Consider the following 12901-nt stretch of genomic DNA (forward strand, 5'->3'; position numbering starts at 1 on the left):
TTAAATTCCCAGTCGGCGGCAAGCGGCCCAGCTACCCATGTCGGTGTCGACCTCAACTCGCAAGGGCCGGCGTCGGAGGGGTTCCCGGGGCTTGGGCTCTACAGAGCCTTCCTCCAGAGCGACGATGGCGAGCTCCTCCCTTGGTGCGTGAGGGGCTCCGAGCTCCCTCCCTATCGTGAATGACTTCCGTGATGAGTTAGCTCATTCTTTGTTTCATGAAGTGTTTTTTTATTTTGTGAAGCTTGATTGACGACTTGTATGTATAAGTGGGATATCTCATTTGTATGGACAAAGTAAAAATTATCATGTTTTGCATGCTTGATTTGTATAGATGGTTCGTTTATGTCAATTGTGAGCAGGAGGGGCCACAGAAGAGCCGGCCACACCAAGAGGGTGCTTGGATCCAAGGGAGTTATTTTATTCTGACTAAAAATAGTCTCTTTAAGAGGCTAAAGTTCCAAGCACCCCTGACTAAAGAGGGGCTAAAACTAGTCTTGAGACTAAAAAAGTTTAGTCAGGGGTACCCCTACTAAAATGTGGATCAGTCCTCTCTCTCCTCATTTAACTCCTCTCCTTTAACACAGGCGAGTTCTGGATTGGAGGGTTTGGAGGATAATAAATGCTCATTAACTTGATTTTAGTCTCTTTAGTATTTGGATCCAAGCATGGGTGAGGCTAGCAAGTTTTAGTCCCACTACTTTTAGTCATGGAACTAAAACGTATCCAAGCACCCTCCAAATCCTGCAGGAAATAGGGTCCAAAGTAGTCAAATGATTGAGATAGAGCATTTATTGTCAATCTAACCTTGCCATCCATACACCTCTTTGGTTTAGAGTTAGTTCAGGGTTAGAATCTAACTCTAACCTCTAACTGAGTTAGAGTTCTCCTCGTCTCGGTTCATCGCCATCATACTTTCCCCATTCCTGTGTTTTCAGTATCCTGCAAATCAAAGAGGCCCTTTTTCTGCGGGAAAAATCAAAGAGGCCCTTAGACTGGTTTCGGTCCGGTCATTTTTTATAAACGCGTTATGTCCAAAATTTAATGAACGTGCTCCGGTTTCCACAAAAATAATCTGGTTTCATGTAGTAATTCATTCATTTATTTATTCTTCTGCGGGGGATTTGCATGTAATTCGTGAGGTCTGAAATGTAAAGTACCCCGGCATATGCTCCGAGTCGTGCATGCACTACGACCCAGATGCTCTATGTCCCACATGTCGGCGAATGAGAGCACGTGGAAATAGCCTAGGAGTACATATAGGAGGATAAATGCGTGAAATAATATGTACTGTGAAGCGTAGCCGCGGTTCGAAAAGGAGACCTAAAGTGATGACACCTATAGGTCGCACGCACCCAACTAGTGGTACTAGACATACGACTAATTTTTCCCTAAAAAAAAGAGGCACGAGTGCTCAGTACTCCTATTCTATAAACACGAGTCCCATCTGACAACAGCGTCCGTGCTACAGCTAGCTCTCCTCCCTCGTTTCTCTCTTCTAATTCTAAACTCGGCCGACGCCCGGTGGGCGGGGTGGGTTTGCTCAACTGCGGCCCCACCTCACAGTGAAAACGTTACGACTGGAATAAAAATGCCATATACTCCCTCCGTTCATAAATATAAGCCTTTTTATATACTATTTCAAATGGAATACAGCATACAGATGTATGTAGACATAGTTTAGAGTGTAGATTCACTCATTTTGCTCCGTATGTAGTAGTCACTTGCTGGAATCTTTAGAAAGACTTATATTTGGGAACGGAGGGAGTACTATACTAATAAAACATTAAGGCCACGAGGCGATGCACTGCTGGTTACAGGAGGCAAGAAGAGATGCATCCATCGACGACGTCCACCTCCTCGACTCAGGGCGCCGGCCCACCGAACGGCGCCTAAGTAGCAGCGGCTTTCATGGCCAAGTCGACGTGCTTCTGAACAATGGCGTCCAAAGATTCCAGCCGCTGGAAGAAGGCCAACGTCTTTCTGTCCTCGCTTGCCTTGTAGTGGCCTATGTAGACGATTTCCTCATAGACGTGGATGTGCAGGTCGACGGTTTCTTGCATGGCGAGGCGCTACGCGGCGAGCGTGGCCTCGAGGTGCACATTCTTCGTCGCGACCTCCGGCACCTGCAGGGCCACCAGGGCTTGAAAGAGTTCGTCACCATGGAGGCCAATGAGGGTGGCAGGCAATGAGGAGCCTGGGCACGCGGGCTGGAGCAGTACGGCAAGGTTGTCCGCGCGCTTCTTGACGGCGGTGAACTTGCGGATGGAGTTGACCATCATGTCGTCCATGCGAGAGGTGAAGCCGGCATCGGCGAGGGCTACGATGCCTGCGGTCGCCAGCACCGTCTGAAAACGCTGCACGGTGCGGGGCCGCAGGCCGGCGCCTTGGATGATTTGGCACAGCCGACTGCCACTCGCGTCCATCGCCTCCATAGGTGCTTGTGGCTTCTGGTCACTTGGTCTTGGATTGGAGTGAGCAGTGTTGCGCAGAGACTTGGGAGTAGATGGATTGGAGTGGTGGGGCGCCTTTATTATATGAGAGTCCAAACTCTGTTGCATTCACATCGTGCTGGCTCTATTCTGCTTCTCCAATTAATTCCCTTTGCATGTAATTGAGGATGCATCATTGACCGTTCAATGTCTCGGGAACCGCTACCCTCTCCCTCCTTGGCATTCAAGCACCTATGGACCCGTCGACGACGAGGTGCCTATGGTGACTTCGTAAATTTCAAGATGATAGTGCCATGCGCGTGTGCGATTCATAGGGGTGAGTGTATGCGCATGTATATGAGCGCTTGCGTTTGTACTGTGTAAAAAAACGTAAATGTGTGTCAAAAAGAGACTAGTTAGTATACTCAATATTGTGCACCTCGGAGAGGAAAACGATAGAACTAGTACGTATTTATTTACGGTGCAGATTCACTCATTTTGCTCCATATGTACTCTGTCTCGGTGTAGTCTAGTCACTTTTTGAAATTTCTAGAAGGGCAAATACTCCTTTCTGGTTTACAGGGCTATACTAGCAAGTAGTTGTACGTACTAGTACAATAGTGGGCTCACATAGCAATTTTGTCTCATGCAAGAGCCTGGCTATATGCGTGCTCCAATGTTCGCAACTGCAACATTCGGTTTGCGCTTGGCTCTTCGCCTCTTCGAGAAGACGAACAATGATGTTACTACCGCTGCTTCTACAGTGTCGAATCCACTGCTGCATGTCCGTCCACCGCGAGCGGGACGGATAGCTTGTTGTAGAAGTACTACTCCCTCCATTCCCTTATACAAGGCCACAAACTCAGATTACAGGTACCAAGGTAAAATTTAATAACCGCTTTGTAATCCAACTTTTCTTCTGGTTAACCGGGATCATTAATGCGCCCACATGCATGCAAGGAAGGAATGAGAAGAAAGTAGCATAGTGTCATTATGACTACATGCATGCAAGTGTTAGACAAGTTGCTACTACGAGAAAACATCATTAACTTTTACCTCGATTGTTGTTAGTGGCCTTGTATAGATGTAAAATGTATTTTTCATAGTGGCCTTGTATAAGGAAATGGAGGGAGTACTAAGCAAAAGCCTGTCCTCGTTTGCGAGCAACCGCGCGCATGGGTGAGGGAGAAGGCGTGTAGTAAAATCAAGCTTCTCCTCGTTGTACAAGTTGACGCGACACATCATAGCACTGGCCCCACATGCTTGCCTCTAAACTTGGCTGAAAGACCCGCAGTGTACAATATATTTGCTGCAACCTCTAACATTTACCCACCACAAATTAAAATATATGTGGCCGTATGCATCGTTCTGATGCAGAGGCCGGGGAGTCCCCCCTTTTCAAAAAAAACAAATTAAAATATATATTCCTGTCTTGACCAGATGAGCGTGCAAACTACAATCACCAGGGTGTCAGGTAGGGCCAGAAGACTATTTTAATTAAAAAAAAAACTTTGAGACGGCCACATAGCATGGAGCCGACCCCAACGATTTTAAGCTTACAGGCACGGTACACGCTATCCTAGACTACTCTACACATGAAACTGCCACACGAGCGTCTGGGCTGCGCTTGGCTCTTCGCCTCTTTGGGAAGTCGAACAATGATGGAGTACTACTGCACTGGAGGAGTACTACAGTATGCTTCTGGCCATCTGACACCGATTGAACAGCTGCATGTCCACCGCGTGCGGGAGGGAGAGCGTGTAGCGAAAGCTTCTCCTAGTCTTGCCAGCCACCACGCTCATGGGCGAGCGAGGGATGCTCCTGCCTTTGCGTGTATGACAGGTGGGCCCGACAGGTGTGTGGCCAACCTGTCATACAGCCAAAAGGCAGGTGCAGTTAAGTCCGCGAGGGAGAGGATAATCAAACTTCTCGTTGATGTACGAGTTGACGCGACACATCAAAGCACTGCACTCGATATATTTCAATAATTTGTGTTTACCGATGCATTAATTACAACGCATGCATGCATGTCGTGACTCTCCTTTTGATACTTGCATGTGTTGATTTAATGCACCTTGAAGTAGTATAAAATATGTGACGGTAAAGCTTTGTAATACCCCGGCCCAAGTCGAGAGATGGTTGTGCACGAGGAGGGCGAGATCATGCAGACCGAACAGGACCCGAGATGGAGCTCTCTAAGGTCTCGATGGACCTCACCGTGCTCCACTGCCCCTTGTGCCTCCGCCCCTTGACGCCTCCAGTGTATGAGGTTCGAATACACCTCGTCTGTTCGGCTGATTGAGCAAGGTGCAGGTTTCTTGATTGATGTGTTGTTCGATTGATTTCTGCAGTGCAAGGGAGGGCACCTGGCCTGCGCGGACTGCCGCGTCGAGTGCCCTGAGAACCACCAGCAGTGCCAGAAGTGCGAGCGCGGCGGTGGGTTCGACGTGCGGAACACGGCAGTGGACTCCGTCCTTTCGTCGGTGAGGGTGGAGTGCCTGCACGAAGGCTGTAGGCTCTACGTCACTTACCACAAGCTCGCCGATCACCAGAGCGTGTGTCTGCTCGCGCCCTGCAAATGCCCCGTGCCCGTCTGCGGCTACGAAGGCCCGCCGCCGGCGCTCTACCACCACATCAGCACCGCGCATCCCATGCCCGTGCACAGGATCCAGTACGGCAAGGTGCTCCAGCTGCAAGTGCCACTGTCGGAGCCATGGCTCTTGCTGTTCGCGGAGGACCGCCGCGCGTTTTTCTTGGTCGGCGGCGTGCTCGACATCGGTGCGCCTATCGCCGTGTCGGTCGTCTGCATCAGAGCGGGGGCGTCCCCACTGCCGCACTACGTGGCCAAGCTGTGGGTGAACAGCCCGCCGGGGAGCCCAAAGGCACGACCGACGCCGTCAAGGTGGAAATGGAGGTGACAAGCAGCAAGGATCCCGGCGACGTCGACGTGCAGGAGCTGACCTTCTTGACAGTTCCGCCCAAGCTGCTGGCCCGGGCTAAGCTTGTGTCCCTCCACATTCAGATTGACAAGCTCACGTCCTAAATGTTTCTACAGTGCCTTCTGTTTATCTTAGTAATATGCTAATATAGGGATTACCTTGGTCTACTTTAGCTTAAGAAATGGTGGGTTTTGGTGGCGATGCAGCAATTACTTCGACATAGATCAGTAATTTCCAACAGTCGAACGGATATTTTGTGTCTGTTGGATATAAAGTTCCTTTGGGTAAGAAGTACTACTTGTCATCAAAATGGATAAAAGGAGATGTATGTAGATGTATTTTAGTTCTAGATACGTCCCTTTTTATCCATTTTGATGACAAGCACTCCCTCCGTTCCACAATACATGCCTTCCATTTGTCAAAATATAGATGTATCTAGACATGTTTTAGTATATAGGTACATCCATGATAGAGCCAATCGGATGGTTGAGAACACTACAATTCGTAGCTACAGATGCGTGTGTGACTCCCAGATGCAGAGGCCGGGGGTCATCATCCTCCTTTTCGAGAAAAAACAGACGCATGTGTGAGAGGACGAGTGCATGCGTGCACCTCTTCTCTTCCTGTATAACGTACTACTAAACTCAGAGTACAAGTTTTTGTGGGTGGCACGATGGTGCGTGCGAGAAGTCCCGAGAGATAGGTTTAATGCGTCTGAAAAAAAGACTAGCCTAGAGCTCGCCACGCGGCTATTCCTATCGAACGCCCCATTAACCGTAAGATATGTATACGACGGTGCCAGTTATTGCACGTACACAGCAGTACTCCCTCCTTTCCTGTTTATAGGGCTTAATTCAAAAATCTCACCAACCAAGATGGTGAGTGGTGGAATATTTTTTGTAGTTTGCAAAAGCACCTAATTAATGCTCTTGTTTTTCTCAAAAAATTATGTTTATCAATGCATTAATTGCAATGCATGCATGCATAAAGTACATGCATTGGTCAATTTTCTCTTAATACTTGCATGCAATGAGTTAATGCACCTTGGAATCTGAACATGTGTTGGGGAACAACCAAATTGAGCCTTATAAAATGGAAAAACTAAAATTTTGAGATAAGCCCTATAAAACCGGAAAGGAGGGAGTAGAAAAAGAAGTACTCCATCCGGGAATAGTGCCGCACTTCGAAACTAGAACCGTCAATAAATTTTGAGCTTGCGTCTCATCACATTCCAAATTACTCCACGCTATATTGAATTGCAAACCTGTTCACACCGATCACAACCTAAACGGTTTCCCACTTAGGAGCGTATTAGTACCACGCTATATTGAATTGCAAACCTGTTCACACCGATCACAACCTAAACGGTTTCCCACTTAGGAGCGTATTAGTACTCGGTTATAAATACTAGTATGCCAAGATGACTGCACATTCCTCCTCAACTCCTCATCCACAAAAACAAACAACTCATTCAGCATCCTTCCCTTGCGTCTGCCATGGCCAGCGTGAGTTCTGGGTCGAGAGATTGCCACCAGGGAGAGGCGAGCATGGAAGCAGAAGCACGAGAGATGTCCCGCCTCGCTGCGAGAGCAGCCGACATGTCCCACCGCGCAGAAGTAGCAGCACCGAGGTCCCGCCGCGCCACTGAAGCAGCACCGAGGTCCCGCCGCGCCGTCAATGTAGCAGACTGGTCCGGCCGCGCCGCGGAAGCAGCAGAGATGTCCCGCCTCTCCACGAATGCAGCAGAGATGTCCCGCCGCACCGCGGCGGCCTGGGAAAATTTCTCACGGGCAGGCGACGACTGTTACAGGCGCATGCATGCGATCGTCCATAGCCAGATGGATCAGATCTCAGGCTGGGCGAGGTTGCAGGACGACATGAAAGCCTCGTTTGAACAGGCTACCGGCGTCATCCGGCAACTAAGGGAGGGCAATGAGAGGCTCCGGGCTGAGCGCGACCTGCTGAGGGAGAAGATCGTCCGAAGTGCAGACCAGCAGGAGGAGACCGGTGCGTTGTTGAAGAGGACCGACGTCATCGTCAAGAAACTTATGGACGAGAATGACATGCTCCGCAACGAGCGCCAAAGGCTGGTGGAGGAATCCGTGGATGTTCTCAATCAGCGTCTTGAGGACACGAAAGAGCTCATCGCCGCGGCCTGCAGCAACGCATCAAGAAAGTAGAGATCAGCGAGCCAGATCCTTGTCTTCCTTCTTCTTTTGCCCTTGTGTATTTCGGGCGTAGCTGCATGTGGCTTTTTTTAATTATCTTTCTAATTATGTAAGACAATTAATCGTCCTTATCTTTCTGTGGAAGATCAATGTTGCGAGGCTGGAATGAAGAAAACTCTTGCTGTGGCGACCCTGGCGTTGTTGTTCTTCTAGTTGCTGCTGGGCTTCCTTCAGTTTCCTAGTTTCTTTTGATGTAATAATCGGTTTAGGATGTGGATTGAGTCGTCGGTTGTGAAATGTTGGGTTCTAGCGCGCATGTTTGGCCTTTGTTGGCCTCTTGGGATGTTGCGATTTCAATCTGGTAGCTTTTAGTCCTTCGTGTTAGGCTGGAGTTGTGCTGAACTTCTTGTAAATTGTGGTGGTTTTCAGTAATGAAAATCGGAAGGGGCAAGCCCTTCTTTGATCAAAAAAAATTAATGGTCCTTATATATTCATTAGTCTTGCTATTAGTCGCAGTAGATGCTATATAGGTCCGTCGGATCTTACATCAAGATCCGTGCTTTCATATTTTCTTTTTTCTCTCTTAAATCTCAGTCGAGTGAGACATAGCCATGCCATTAAACAGAGGCTCGGGCGCCATTAATGGAGACCTTGGGAGAGAGGTGGACGGCAGATGGAGGTCAAAGGGCTCTCCTCCCGATAAGCACACGTAGGGGTCTGATCGCACGCCTCTCGGACTCAAATAGCTACCCTGCACGACGCCTCCTAGCTAATAAAAAATGGGGACGCGTGGCGGCACGTAAATGGTACTAGTAAGTAGAACGCCCACGGTTTCAATAATACTTGTGTTTCCGATTGTAACGTGACAACACTTGTTCCAAAATGACTTTGTTGATTGTTAATGTGTGCGCCTTCACAAATCGGACTGCAAATTTACCACAGCATGTTGGTGCCATGTCATGGCACCAAGCCAAGTTATATTTTGATGCGTGTTTTGGATTTACAGAAATTAAAAAACTAAGTTTCTCAATGTTTCCAACCCAGCCACGACGCCCAGAATTTTGAATTTCATTCCCATTTCTTGCTTGGAACCTAGAAATTTACCCGAGGACACACATGTGATTTTTCAACCAACTTTGGTGCACTGGAACATGTGCTTGTATTTCAAATTTGAATTATGCACACAAAGGTGACACGTTCCCTCCCAGAACCACAAGCCTTCTTGAGAGAAGCTCCGATTTGCAAGAAGCTTATACCAAAATTTGTTCCTATTCGGCCAATTTTTCTTACCACGGCATGGTACTACCATGACATGACATGTAACACCCACGATGCGGGTATATCTCCCACGTGTCGAGGCACAACTTGGTGGCATAACCGCATGGTGGTTTTGTCGCAAAAAGGGTCATCTTCACACAATACCATGTAATGAACAAGAATGGGATAAAGAGTTGGCTTACAATCGCCACTTCACACAATACATGAATTAAACATACATCATTCAAGATACACACATAGACCGACTACGGTCAAAACCAAATAAAAAGAAGATAACCCCAAATGCTAGATCCTCGATCGTCCCAACTGGGCTCCACTACTGATCAACAGGAAACGAAACAACACAACGAACAAGATCTTCATCGAGCTCCCACTTGAGCTCGGTTGCGTCATCTGCACTGGTATCCTCGACACCTGCAACTGTTTGGAAGTATCTGTGAGTCACGAGGACTCAGCAATCTCACACCCGCGAGATCAAGACTATTTAAGCTTATGTGTAGGATAGGGTAATGAGGTGGAGCTGCAGCAAGCACTAAGCATATATGGTGGCTAACATACACAAATAAGAGCGAGAAGAGGAGCAACGCAACGATCGAGAAGCTAGAAGTGATCAAGAAGTGATCCTGAAACTACATACGTTCATACATAACCAAGCCGTGTTCACTTCCCGAACTCCGCCGAAAAGAGACCATCACGGCTACACACGCGGTTGATGTATTTTAAATAAGTCAAGTGTCAAGTTCTCTACAACCGGACATTAACAAATTCCCATCTGCCACATAACCGCGGGCACGACTCTCGAAAGTTTATACCCTGCAGGGGTGTCCCAACTTAGCCCATTATAAGCTCTCACGGTCAACGAAGGATATTCCTTCTCCCGGGAAGACCCGATCAGTCTCGGAATCCCGGTTTACAAGACATTTCGACAATGGTAAAACAAGACCAGCAAAGCCGCCCGATGTGTCGACAATCCCGATAGGAGTCGCACGTACCTCGTTCTCAGGACACACCAGATGAACACTACGTACAACTAAAACCAGCCCTCAAGATTCCCCGAGGTGGCGCTACAAGTGGCTCTAGTTTGGACCAACACTCCGAGGAGCACTGGCCTGGGGGGGGGGTAAAATAAGATGACCCTTGAGTCTGCAGAACCCAAGGGAAAAAGGCTTAGGTAGGCAAATATTAAAACCAAGGTTGGGCCTTGCTGGAGGAGTTTTATTCAAAGCGAACTGTCAAGGGGGTCCCATAAATCACCCAACCGCGTAAGGAACGCAAAATCAAGGAACATAACACCGGTATGACGGAAACTAGGGCGGCAAGAGTGGAACAAAACACCAGGCATAAGGCCGAGCCTTCCACTCTTTACCAATTATATAGATGCATTAATTAAATAAGAGATATTGTGATATCCCAACATAAACATGTTCCAACATGGAACCAACTTCATCTTCACCTGCAACTAGCAACGCTATAAGAGGGGCTGAGCAAAAGTGGTAACATAGCCAAACAACGGTTTGCTAGGAAGGTGGGTTAGAGGCTTGACATGGCAATATGGGAGGCATGATATAGCAAGTGGTAGGAAGCGCAGCATAGCAATAGAGCGAACAACTAGCAAGCAAAGATAGAAGTGATTTCGAGGGTATGGTCATCTTGCCTGAGATCCCGCAAGGAAGAAGAACGAGTCCATGAAGAAGACAAACAGACGGAGTCGAACGAACCCTCACAACTCCGGAACGAAACCGAAGCTAACAAGAGAAGCAAACGGGAAAGAAGCAAAAAACATAGTAAACAACCATCACATAAACATGGCATGATGCACAATCAAGTATGATGTATGTCCGGTTTAATGAGCATGGCATGGCAAAGTGCAACAAACAACACTACAAATTAAGTGGAGCTCAATATGCAACGAGTTGCATATTGACGAAATGCCACATTAAAATATTTAGTTCGCTCTCGGTTATGTACCCAACAATATTAAATGTTATTAAACATGGCAAAAGGGTGAAGCATAAGTAAACTAACTATTTAGGCAAATTTAAATGAGGCCGGAAACAACAAACAACAATTCCGGAAAATCCCCATATGCGTATTTTGGATTTGGTACTGTTCTGCCCTAAACACAATTTTAATGTTGTTAAACAGAAAAATGAAGTGCACCATGTTAATCTATGCATTTTTTCACCCCCATTTACATATAAAGTTTATTAAATTTGGAGCTACGGTTATTTAGCTATGAAATAAATCATTTTAACATGGCATTAAGCAAATTAATGCAAACAGTAATTTAAACATTTTAAATATGGATGAGAGTTGCATATTATGAAACTAGATGAAATTCTAAGCACTTTACATGTTTAAAACATTTTAAACCGATGCATGGTTGTTGAGTTATTATATGCATGAACATGAGGGTGCAATCTGTAAACATGCAGTTTTTTCTGGAAATTAGCTAAATTCGCAGCAACAGGAAAAAAACATATCGGGCCGAAACTGGAGGGCTGGGGGAGCTGCTCACATTGGCCAAACAGGCTGGCGGGGAAGCAGAGGCCCACGAGCAGGCGAGGCATGAGGTCGTTGGGCCTTGGGGTCGCGGTCAACGCTCGGGGCGAGCGAGCTGCAGCAGTCGTCTCGTCTCTGCTCGCACGAAGTAGAGGTGCGGCGGGGCGGGACTTGAGGCAGGGCCGGCAGGCGCGGGAAGCGGCGAGTCGACGAGCTCGAGCAGAGGCTTGCGAGGCGAAGCAGAAGACGCCGGCGCACAGGCGAGGCACTGGACGACGGTGCGGAACTTGGCGGATCAAGCAGAGGGACTTGGCGGGACAGCGGAGAAGCTCCAGGGCGGTGTGGCTGGAAGACGAACTTGGCGCGGGGTCGGGGAGGAGGCCGCAGGTGAGGGAGGCGCTCGGCAGGAGGCGAGGCAGGCAGCGGCGACGGGGACGACCATGGATGCTCCTGCGGGCTTCCTGGAGAAGACAGGAAACAGGTGAGAGAGGGAACCAGAGGGAACCGGGGAAGAAGGGAAAGGCATGACACTCATCTGCTGGTTTGGTTGGCCGGCGGCGGGGCTGTCGGGGTGGCCGTCATGGAGCGGCTGCAGCGGGTACGGGGGCGAGAAGGAGCTGCTGGTTGGGTGCTCAAGCAGGAGGTTGGAGGGGGGTCGATGGACTTGGTCACAGGGGAGATCGAGCAGAGGAGGAACTCCACTCCTCTAGATCGGACGCGCGAGGCAGAGGGAGGAGGCTACGGTGGTTGGTAGATGGGATTTGGGAGGATCCCGAGGGAGATGATGCTTTACGGATGTTCGGGGATGATCCGGACCCATCGGTCACGACTGCCCGGGTCGGGTTCGGATAAGTTTCGGATGCGCACGCGAGGGGTCTACGAGCTGGCAAGAGGTTAGGTGGTCACGGTCAAGAGGGAAGCGAAAACCCGATTGGTCTCGGAACGGTCAACGAAAGTAAGGGGGGACGCGGCAACTACGAACGGGTGCAAGCTTTATGAAAACATAGAGCTACAATCCACATGATGACATGATGAAATGCAACAACAACACCAATAAAACACACGACGGTCACGCAAAACATGGAAGACATCTGGAGCGCCGGTCTTGGGGCGTTACAACACTCCACCACTACAAGAGGATCTCGTCCCGAGATCTAAGGACGGCACCGGAGAAAAGCGGAAGAGGAAGAGAAGAGGTAAAGCTAAGTTGCTTCTTTGACAAACGAGTGAAACCACGAACCTTGAGAGATTGAACAAATTGATAGAAAGAATACAATGGAATGAACGAGATTAAAAACACTCCGTTAGCAAAGAGGAACAAGGAACATTCGAGAACCTTGTAGGTTGAAGAATATGAAACAAGAGCTTAACGGATCAAAAGGAATATGAAAGCACACCGGTAGAAAAGAGAAACAAGGAACACCATGTGAACCTTGGAGTTTGCAAAGCTATGAATGACGAGAACAATGGACGAGAAGTACATGCAAGCACTCCGGTTGAAACGAGATGTACAAGGAACGATAATGATCAATTACGATAACGCTCCGGTTGGAAAATGGAAGGGATAGAATATGAACTTGGCAAA

Source organism: Triticum aestivum, chromosome 2D (genome assembly GCF_018294505.1).
Source record: "Triticum aestivum cultivar Chinese Spring chromosome 2D, IWGSC CS RefSeq v2.1, whole genome shotgun sequence".
In the NCBI taxonomy this organism is placed as follows: Eukaryota; Viridiplantae; Streptophyta; class Magnoliopsida; order Poales; family Poaceae; genus Triticum; species Triticum aestivum.